At 36.7% G+C, this 9,944-nt stretch overlaps 1 pseudogene; it reads left to right on the top strand.

The window, feature by feature from the left end:
- Positions 1 to 348: 348 nt before the first annotated feature.
- Positions 349 to 717, top strand: LOC126078783 (60S ribosomal protein L36a-like; annotated as a pseudogene).
- The last annotated feature ends 9,227 nt before the right edge of the window (positions 718 to 9,944 follow it).

A 9,944-nucleotide genomic window follows, 5' to 3' on the forward strand; every position in this document is an offset into this window, starting at 1 on the left:
ACCCAGTGCCGTCGAGTCGATTCCGACTGACCTGAGATGCTAGATGACTTTTTTCAACCTGTTTTGCTCTCTTACAGTTTGTAGCCACCCGACCATTTACAGGGAACCACCTGGCTACAAACACAATGACCAACTCACATGGAGAAAAGCTGCATTCCCAGTTAGGAAATCACAGTGAATGTGTTATTTCACAACCTGCTTGTGCTACGTTTGGGTAATTATTACACTGAATTGCTGATATTTCCACTAAATAATCCCCTTTACTAATAATGTCAGTGGGAAAAAAAGTCTATGTTGGCCATTTAAACAAATCTCTCGCCTTTTCGTGTCGATAGCACTCCAGCAAACATGGTGAACGTTCCTAAAACCCGCTGAACTTTCTGTAAGAAGTGCGGCAAGCACCAACCCCACAAAGTGACACAGTACAAGAAGGGCAAAGATTCTCTATATGCCCAGGGAAAGTGGCATTATGACAGGAAGCAGAGTGGATATGGTGGGCAGACCAAGCCGATTTTCCGGAAGAAGGCTAAAACTACAAAGATTGTGTTGAGGCTTGAATGTGTTGAGCCCAACTGCAGATCTAAGAGAATGCTGGCTATTCAGAGATGCAAGCATTTTGAACTGGGAGGAGATAAGAAGAGAAAGGGCCAAGTGATCCAGTTCTAAGCTTCATCTTGTTTTATTACCATGACAATAAAATCTTGAGGTTATGTTCAAAAAAAAAAAAACAAAAACAAATCTCTCGCTAATTTAAGGAAAAGACATGCAGACCATGTTTGGAAAGTAGATAATTACAAGGAAAGGTCTAGAAAGCATGAAAGAAGGTTAATTAAAATAGATGACTTCAAACATCAATCAAGAAAATGTAAAGAGTAATGTATTGCTTTGGCAGTTCAAGGATCCATATTGTTGATCTGTTCCTTTAAGCATCTCAAATTCACCTGCAGAAAATGACAAAGCACTTAAGGCTCTGATAGATAATGTTCCACCGAGCTTACGCATTCAGACAGTCAGCTGTATTGGCCCCTGTCTTCCCCTTGTCAAAAACCTAAATGCACAGAGAAACACCAAAAATCAGTGTAACAGAATATATTTATCGTGAGCAGCTATGGGTCGGGGTCAAAACTGAAAGGTTTGGAAAGGTGCTCCAAGTGGGGACAGTGAAAACGAATTTATATAGGCCATTGTTATGCTAATTTCTCAGAAGACAACATCAAAGCAGGAGCAGGGTTTCAGGGTCAGTTGGTTACAGAGTCACTAAGGACATGCCATACATCCTAAAACACAGCCTGTAGCCAGACCCTGGAATTCCTGCTTCTTGACTGGCTGCACATAGGTAATTTTCCAAAACAACTCAATGCCTCCTGTAAGCTGCTTACTAGGCTATTGTTTGACTTGAAGGTGACTTTAGGAAAACAGTTCCTTAAAGGTTCAAGGTTCAATAGGATACCTCAGGGTGGAAGGCCTGGGTGGGTCACCCCAATTCCATGAAACCAGAAAATCAAAATGATTTTGTCACCCTGACTCTACAAGTTGTAGTGATGTCATGTCTGCATCTTTCAGGCTCCACTCTGCCCATCTGTTGAGCAAATTCAACAGTCATGTCCTGTAGAATTCGTCTCTTTGCTGTGATTCCACTCTCTGGTATGACCAGAGCAAGTCTTACGCACTTATGTGCCCCTTAGTTTGCATACTTCATCTATCCTTTGCTTGGTTGGCCTGGTCCACTCTGCTGGACTTCTCCCTAGAAGTGTTGGCATAGCATTTTAATTCTATACTGGAGCTGCAACTCTGTCCTGAATTCCTGTGTGCTTGATAAAGGAGAAAGTCACTCAGTCTCCCTAGGCCCCTCACCCCAGGGCTTATATTTTACCACTGGGGTCTTTCTATGAGTAGACTGATTATGTAGTCACATCACTTAAGTTTATGCTGGTGCTTTCAATAATGACCCCTCAACCCAGATCCAAGCTATGTTTTCTCATCTATACTGTGTATCTTCAGTACCACAGCACGGTAGAGTATGATGATTCCGTAACTGTAATGGAATTGCAGAAATGCATCCATGACTTACCATGCTTGTCACATATACGAATCCTTTCTTCCCCTCCTAAAAGTGATCCTGTAACCACAGGGTTGACTTCAACTCATAGTGACCCTATAGGACAGAGTAGAACTGGCCCACAGGGTTTCCAAGGCTGTAATCTTAACAGAAGCAAACTGCCACATCTTCCACCCGTGGGACAGTTGGTGGGTTCAAACCACCAACCTTTTGGTTAGCTGTTGAGCACTTAACCACTGGGCCACCAGGGCACCTTCCTAAAAGTGATGTTATCACTTCAAAGTTTTAGATTTGAGATAATCTTTTTTAATATTATATAAATTCTGTGGTACCTTGTGGCAGTCTAAAACACCAAATGGGGGCTGAGACTCATTGTATATAGAATTTCAGGATATCAGCTACAAACAGGGAAGAGCAAGATAATTCCAAGGCAGGTCAGACTCTTGTGTGCAGACAGAACTGCCTTTTGGTCACTTCGTGCATTATTTTATTCATTCATTTACTTAACAGAAATTTATTGATTATCCACTATGGGCCAGGAACTGGGTTAGGCACAATATTGAAGAAGACACAATTTCTAGCCTATTGTTGAATGAGTAAAAGACAGACCTTCCCTGGCCATACTATATAAAATAATGGTCCCACCTCCCACCTCTAGTCATCCTCTATACTTTACCCTGCTTTCTTTTTCTTCATAGCCCTTAAAACCACTAGACTTATGAAATATCTGTTTATTGTCTATCTCATCCTCCACCAGAATGTTAGCTCCATGAGGACAGAAACTGTGTTTTGTTTGCTATTACATCCCAGAACCTAGAAAACTGCCTGGCAATGAATAAATAGATAAGTAAACAGCCAATGATAAAGTAATAAGTGTTATGCTACAGTGCTAGAACAGGAGTTGGCTTCTTTTTACTTTTTTTTTTTTCTCTGTAAAAGGCCAAACAGTAAATATTTTAGAGTTTGGAGGCCATACAGTCTCTATCCCAACAACTTAACTCTGCCATTATAGCCTGAAAGCAGCCTTAGACAATCCATAAACTAATGGGTGTTACAATAAAGATTTATTACAAAAACCAGGTTATAGGTTGGATTTGACCTGAGGTTTAGAGTTTGCTAATCCCTGTGTTACAGAAATAGGAAGGGTACATAGGCATGGCTATAGAAGATTTAGGAACGCTTCCCAGAAAAACTTTAAGCCAGTAGTTCTTAAATTTTAGCCTGCGTCCAAGTCACCTAGGGGGCTTGTTAAAACCCAGATTGCTGGGACCCACTCCTGAGTATGTGATTCAGTAGGTCTCTGATAGGGTTTGAGAATTTGCATCTCTAACAGGTTCCTGGGTGATGCTGGTCCTGGACCACATTGTCAGAAGCACTGGTCTAAACTGAGACATGATAATGCCGGGGTTGGAGAAGGAGGGACAGGGAGAAGAGTGTAGGGAATATAGAAAATAATCTATTCAGAGGCCAGAAATAAGTAAGAGTAAAGCATGTTCAGGAACAAGGATGTCAGTAAGGTTGGATCATGCAACTGGAGAGCAGCGAAAGATGAGGCTTGAGAAATAGGCTTCATCCTATGAAGCATTCTGACATGCAGTGTGCCACACATATCCCATGTTGCTAATAGTTGCTACAAACTATAATTCATAAAAACTAAATTTCTCTTCAAGAGTATATAATTTTTCCTCACTTGTAAATTTTTTTTTTTATAACAAAGTTATCACAATTGGAAACCTGTATTCGGCAAAATTAAATAAAAATTTCATGTAAACTACAACGACTTATAAGGGAAGTAGGTATTTTGTATACTTGATACCAAAAATTGATGAGTTTATCACACAAATTTATGATGAACGAGGTGCTATAAGATCCCTGTGGCTACCTTCTTCAGATACTCATCACACCATCTAATTTTTCTAGTCTATCATTTTACTAGTTTTTTTCTGTTTTGTTTTGTTTTGTTCCCCTAGCTCCACAACCAGACTCTGAGCTCCATGAGGAACAGACCTTGTCTTTTGTTTACCATTTCCAGGATCTAGCTTAGCGCTGGCCCATGGCAAGTATTAAGTACAATTTGTTGAATAGAATGATGAAGAAATGAATTAAATGACTTCAATTTGACTCAAAACTTGGAAAATATTTTCAGTTAGAGGATGCATTAGAGCAATATTATATTTGAAATTTTTTAAATGTACTTTCTGTTAAGTATATAGCAATCGTAGCTCAAAGATCAAATAAATAGCAGCCAGGAATAAAAGAAAACTTCCATACCCCCCAAAAATGACTTTTTATCTTTTATTTTTATATTTTTAGAAGAGAAAATATGATTGTAGTTACTTAACTTTTGGATTTTTTTTCCCAATGATGTAATTAATAATTGATTTTATGTCCTTCTTAAAGAAAACAGAAAGTGTGCAAAGGACAAACTGAAGAAGGTCAATTCGATATATGAAGAAGCAAAACAAATAGCATAGAGAAATATCAACATTCCTTTAACAATAAATCACTAACTGTATGTCAGCAAGCACGAGGTCATCTTTAACTGGCAGCTCAGCGGAAATAGATCATTTAAGTAAGGAACGCATTCTTACTAAATTCAACACACCTATCAATTGCTTGACTATTTAATGAAGCTGAAAAACAGCTGCATAAAATAAATAAATAATAAAAATACTACAGTATGAAAATTAAATACTAGTCTTTCAAAATGGCTTTGGACTGCATTTCTCAATCATGTTTAACAAACTGAACTTTTTAAAAGCTATCATATTTTATTGTTCAATGTAATGGATTTCTCTTTAAACGGAAAAGGTGAGTTTTATTTTAAAATATGAAAGGAACCTTTTTAGCTTATTCTCCTTCAAAGTAGGTTTTTTTTTTTTTTTCCCAGAGGAGAAGTGAGTTGTTTTCATTTTGCACACTGCAAAAATACGTACTAGCAAAAATTGTTTTAGGCATGAACTACCTATGCTATAGATGTACATATACGCTGTTGACCTGTACAAGAGAGAAAGAGATGAGCTCTAGTTCTCCCAGCCATTTTAAGAAATACTAGTTTATAATAATATTCATGATAATGGAACTTACTCCTCTTTCACCATCATGTAATCATAGTTCTCTAAGGACAGAGAAGTTGAGAACGACGGTTTAAATGGAAAATTAATACATCAAGAAATTGATAAAGAAAAGTTTGACTTTAAGGTATAAGTGAGTCTTTTGCAAGTTTAAACAAAGAAAGCAAGGCTGACTGGATGATTCTAAAGCCCTAAATATTTCATAAAAGAAGAGTACCTTCCTCACATAATTTAGTGAATCTGAAAATTTGGGGGGGGAAATGGGAAAAAAGCTAAAATACCAGAAGAAAAATTTCTCTTTCAAATCTTCAGTTCAATGATTATAGAATAGATTGTGTAATAGGATGTGAATACGGCTTTTCCTGTTATTTTAGAACTGCATCCAAGTATGCCATAGACGTTTAAAAGAGAGCATCTAGCTAGATGTCAGCAGAGTTTATTAACAGTAATATATACCATCTAGTCAAATAATACTTCTTTGATGGCAATGGCTAAATATGTTTTGGTAAAGAACCAGAGTAACTTCCTTTAATAAATTCAAAACGTTTAGTGATATGCTCCTTTATCACCCTGCCTTAATCCTTCAAGAATTTAACTAAAACTTTCTTGGACTACTTTACATTTGAGCCTTTACCAACTCTTACCCAAAACCAATTTACCAACTCTTACTATTAGTTAATGTTGGCAGTTCGAGCCCAACCGGCAACTCCGCAGGAGAAAGGCCTGGCAATCTGCTTCCTCAAAGATTACAGCCAAGAAAAACCTATGGGACAATTCTGCTCTGTCACATGGGGTTGATATCAGTCAGAACCAACTCAACAGCACACAACAACAGTATTAATTAATTTAAGTACCCTCATTTGTCTCAAGTTTATTCTTTTGGGTTTGAAAGAGTTATGCCAAGTAAATAAATCAATGCTAACATTATCCAGTCTTCATGATTTTTCTTACTCTTTAACAATTACTAATTCATTACTCGTTAATAATTACTAATAATCATTTAAATTACTACTCCCAAATCTTATCTTTGCTGAGAATCCTACATTTTAAGCTGTTGTCAGACATGTAAAAGGCATCAAGCTTCACATTGTACTTAAGTCTATCGAAGGCAACGCTAATTTTGGCAGGTATAGAAGAGAGCTGGTCCAAATGCTCTCCTTTTAACCAGATAATCCATGCATGGTGAACTGATTACGTGATGGTGGAGTTTATAGAGCTGTGGGTTAATGTTCCTAAGGCTGGTAAATTTATTTACATCTTACATATGTAAATTCAATTTTCTATCAAAAATATTTTGTAGGCACAAAGTGAATAAACACAGTTTTTGATAACAAACATGTTTTATAAATGTGGTCATCATGAACCTCATATTCAATTATATCCCTGGCAGATTAACCAAAAGCTTTATAATGGTTGAATATCTTGTGCTATTCTCTCCTCAGCAAACATGAGAGGATATGATAACAAGAAATGTAGCATGTAGGGAAGTTTATTTAAGTAACCCATTTCTATTTGGCTATTTTTCCAATATGACTTCTAACTGTAGCCATAGTATGTATGATTTTATCATGATATGATACATTTATGTATGTATGTATTATAGAGCTAAATATTTTCTGTATCCTTTATTTTGCTGAGAAGGGCATTTTCACATGCCACTAAAGTCCTTATGTCAAGAGAAGAAAATAATGTCAAAATTATTTTCTTCTTGAGGCTTCTTATGCAACTCTAATGTACCTTACATTTTTATAACTAAGGCCAGTCAAATTAAAGCCTATAATTACTGATCTGTACTTGTAAAAGCTGTGTGTACCTCCTCTAAGTTGTTTTCAGCCATGTATATTTCTGAGGCTGAGAACCAAAAAATTCCAAATGTTCCTATTTCATCAGTTTAAAGAAATATGGTTAAAGAACTGTTTGTTTTGTTTCCAACCTCTTTCTTAGTGACATTAAATATTCCCTGATCCTGTTTGGACATAGTGTTATACTTCGAAAATATCATCAGTAGATAGCTTTTCGAAGTGTTAAAAAGCAAAGATGTCACTTTGATGACTAAGGTGTGCCTGACCCATGCCATGGTATTTTCAATTGTCTCATATGCATGCAAAAGTTGGACAATGAATAAGGAAGACTGAAGAATCGACACCTTTGAATTATGATGTTGGGGAAGAATATTGAATATACCAAGAAGAAGGAACAAATCTGCCTTGGAAGAAGGCCAAAGTGCTCCTTAGAAGCGAGGATGAGACTTTGTCTCGCTTACTTTGGACATGTTACCAGGATGGACCAATCTCTGGGAATGACATCATGCTTGGTAAAGCAAAGGGTCAGCAAAAGAGAGAAAGATCTTCAACAAGATAGACTGACACAGTGGCTGCAACAATAAGCTCAAGCATAACAATTGTGAGGATGGCACAAGACCAGGCATCTAACAACAACAGGAAGCTCTTTAGGATTTTGGATTTTTTCCAGTGTTGAAACTAAAAGCCCAGATTTGCAAATTCAATGTATTAGTAAATATTTACTAAGTGTTTACTATGTGCAAAGAAATATGCTGAGGATTCGAAGATGGACAACCTAAATCCCTGCCATTGACAGGTTCAGAGTTGAATGTACATGTTGTTGTTAGGTGTCACCGAGTCAGTTCTGACTCATAGCAACCCCTATGTATAACAGAATGAAAAGCTGCCCAGTCCTGCTCCATTCTCACAATTGTTGTTGTGCTTGAACCCATTGTTGCAGCCACTGTGTCAATCCATCTCGTTGAGGGCTTTCTTCTTTTTCAATGACCCTCTGCTTTACCAAGCATGGTATCCTTCTCCAGGGAAACGTCCCTCCTGATAACATGTCCAAAGTACGTGAGACAAAGTCTCACCACCCTTACTTCCAAGGAGCATTCTGGCTGTACTTCTTCCAAGACAGATTTGTTCATTCTTCTGGCAGTCCTTGGTATATTCAATATTCGTCCCCAACACCATAATTCAAAGGCATCAATTCTTCTTGCAGTCTTCCTTTTTCATTGTCCAGCTTTCACATGCAGAATGTACATAGTGTTTTATAAAAACATCAGATAATTATAAATAAGGCAGTTTTCTTAAAAAATATAGTAGTGATTCTCTTCTTAAATTTGGTATGCTTTTAAAGGGCAGTGGTGGTTCAGGGGTAGAATTATTACCTTCTATGAAGCAGATCTGGGTTTGTCTCCTGACTAATGCACCTCAACCTCAGCCACCATCCTGTCAGTGCTGGCTTGCATGCTGCTATGATGCTGAACCAATCTCAGAGGAGCTTCCAGACTAAAGCAAACTAGGAGAAAGTTCTGGCAATCTACTTCTGAAAATCAGCCAATGAATACCCTAGGGATCCCAAGGGACCAGGCAGCATTTTGTTCGGTTTGGCATGGGGCTGCCAATACTTAGGGCTGACTCCACGGCAGCTAACGACACCATCTAGGCAAGGGAGATGAAACAGAAAAAGAGTCACTGATATTACTGACTTCACATTCAAAATCACAAATAAATAAAGGAACAAAGAAATGAATTGCAAGTCAACCTGACAGCAGCTATCAAGAACACTTTTAAACAATAATAGAACATAAAACAGAGGCCTACAAAATTCTGATTGCATATGTCCACTATTTATGAAAGCCTGGTGAAAAAAAGGAATAGTTAATAATTGGAGGTATCTAATAAAAAAAAAAAATTTTTTTGTCCACTATTTATGAAAGCCTGGTGAAAAAAAGGAATAGTTAATAATTGGAGGTATCTAATAAAAAAAAAAATTTTTTTTAATAAATCTTATAAAATTTTAATTCTTTGTTTCATGTTTTAAAACATTTTAATCTGGTGAAAAATATGACCAATTGGAAATCCTCATTTAACAAGGATTTTCATTAGCAAAAATTATACTGGTAAAATGGAGACATCATTCTATAAGGAAACTTAGATTCTAAAAATAATTAGATGTTTAATTTTGAGGAAACATGATGTATACAGTAATCTTAGAGTCAGAAACATTAAAACATGTATTTCTCACATTCAGCTATTGTTGGAATTAATGGTTTCTCTAGAAAAACATGGATTGAGTTGTTTCTCTTTGCACTTGGCAGATAATTACTCTCCCACTTATTTATCTTCCAGGCTAAGAATAACATCTGTTTTTTAATGTCTCCTTTCAAATTCATTCCTTAAAATCTATTAACAGCTTTCTGTTCTAACCTAGATATTTAAACTATGAAGGTAACTAGTGGCCTTCTTATGACCAAAATCAAAAGCTTCAATCTCTTCAGCCTCTTTACAAAGTTATCTACCAGTTGCCACTCATTTCTCCCTTAGCTTCTTCATGCTCTTTCTCGTACTCTCACTTCACAAGAACAAAGAAAACGTTTGTAGATCAAGGAAAGGCTATATAGTTAACACATGAGTCCAAAAGTGAAAACGATGGACAGGGAAGAGACAGTGAATAATCTGGTAAAATAAGGAAAGTGGAAAAGTAAGAGGGTGGAGAAAAAAGCAAAAACTATCCAAGAGACAGTAAGTGAGGGAGAGACACTGAGAAAGCAGTTCACAAAGTAACCACAGAATCTTGGTTTGTTAATGATGTCTAGTCTTTCTCCTCCATTAACCATTTGAGGGAGAACCTTTATTACCTTTAAGCCTCAAAGCACTTCATACAGTCTAATACATTTAGTAGGTGTTACTTTTTTTTTTTTTTACTAATAGTCTTAATTACTATTAAGAAAAAGACCTTGCATTTCTTTACAAATCCAAATATAATTGTTGAGTGAAATGAATTAAGTGGATACTACTAAA

Source organism: Elephas maximus, chromosome 7 (assembly GCF_024166365.1).
Source record: "Elephas maximus indicus isolate mEleMax1 chromosome 7, mEleMax1 primary haplotype, whole genome shotgun sequence".
NCBI classification, from domain to species: Eukaryota; Metazoa; Chordata; class Mammalia; order Proboscidea; family Elephantidae; genus Elephas; species Elephas maximus.